Here is a 1295-nt window from a genome sequence, read left to right as displayed (position 1 = left end):
TTGAAACAAGCTTGCCTTTGTTCTGTTTACATGTAATGCTGGGTATGAGCGTCTTGGTAGGCTCAATATAAACAATTCTGATCGCAGATTTGTTTTTTTACAATGCTGAAAGAAAAATACACCAACAATATTAAAAACAAACACAAAAACACCCCACAGCACTGCCCTTGCTCCAAATGAAGGATTGTGTCTACCAGGGTGTGGCGATCATCCTTCTGTGTTGCCCACATCACATGCCTATGTATGAAACAATCCATGATGTGTTCCATTTATCTGGTACTTTCATCAGAAGCCCATCCTAACACAGTGATCTAGCAATTGCTCCACCAAGAATGAATGGGTGAGTAAGTGTGAGACCCCCTTCTTCACTTTGCCGGTGGAAGAAACCATCAAGGCAGGCCAGAAGACTCCAGATACAAATCTTCCATTTGACATCTGTCTGAAACAAAATGTTCCTAAGAGTCAAAATACAGAGAAGACATACTTCTATTGGATTATAGTTCCTATAATTTGTACAAATATAACACCTCCAGTGACAAAGGTTGAGACTCCGTTTATGGCTGCACCAACGCAAATCAGTAAGGAATTACTGACTGAAAACACCAGCCTTCTTGTGCTAACTGGTTGTCCCCCATGTGCTCTTTTATTCACAGGACATTGTCCATGAGTTGTGTCTTCATGGACACACTGCTCTTTGTAGGCTATGAAAACCATCAGTGGGGAAATGAGTGCACAGTTACTGCAGAGTGGGGTCTGTCCCTTTCAGTACTTTAGGAGGCTGCTCCACAGACCTGGTCCTAAAAACAGGATATTCTGAGACTTCAAGAAATTTGGGACCCTTCCTTGGTTCCTTGGATGAGTTTCAGTGGCACTTTCTGAGTTCTTTTTTGTTTAGTGTGGACCATTTTTTTTTTTTTTTACAGCGTTTATTGAATTTGTTACAATATTGCTTCTGTTGTTGATGTTGTTTTTTTCGCCACAAGGCACGTGGGATCTTAACTCCCCAAGCAGGGATCAGACCCACACCCCCTGCATTGGAAGGTGAAGTCTTGACCACTGGATCACCAGGAAGTTCCCATAAGTTCATTATATAGCAAATGTACGTGAAAATGTGCCCCCAAAGGATCACTCTGATGATCTGACACAAATTCAATGTTGCTGCTAAGTCACTTCAGTCGTGTCTGACTCTGTGTGACCCCATAGATGGCAGCCCACCAGGCTCCCCCGTCCCTGGGATTCTCCAGGCAAGAACACTGGAGTGGGTTGCCATTTCCTTCTCAAATGCAGGAAAGTGA

The sequence above is a fragment of the Bison bison genome, unplaced genomic scaffold (genome assembly GCF_000754665.1).
Source record: "Bison bison bison isolate TAMUID 2011002044 unplaced genomic scaffold, Bison_UMD1.0 scf7180017864518, whole genome shotgun sequence".
Classification (NCBI taxonomy): domain Eukaryota; kingdom Metazoa; phylum Chordata; class Mammalia; order Artiodactyla; family Bovidae; genus Bison; species Bison bison.
Note: the sequence above shows the minus strand (reverse complement) of the source record.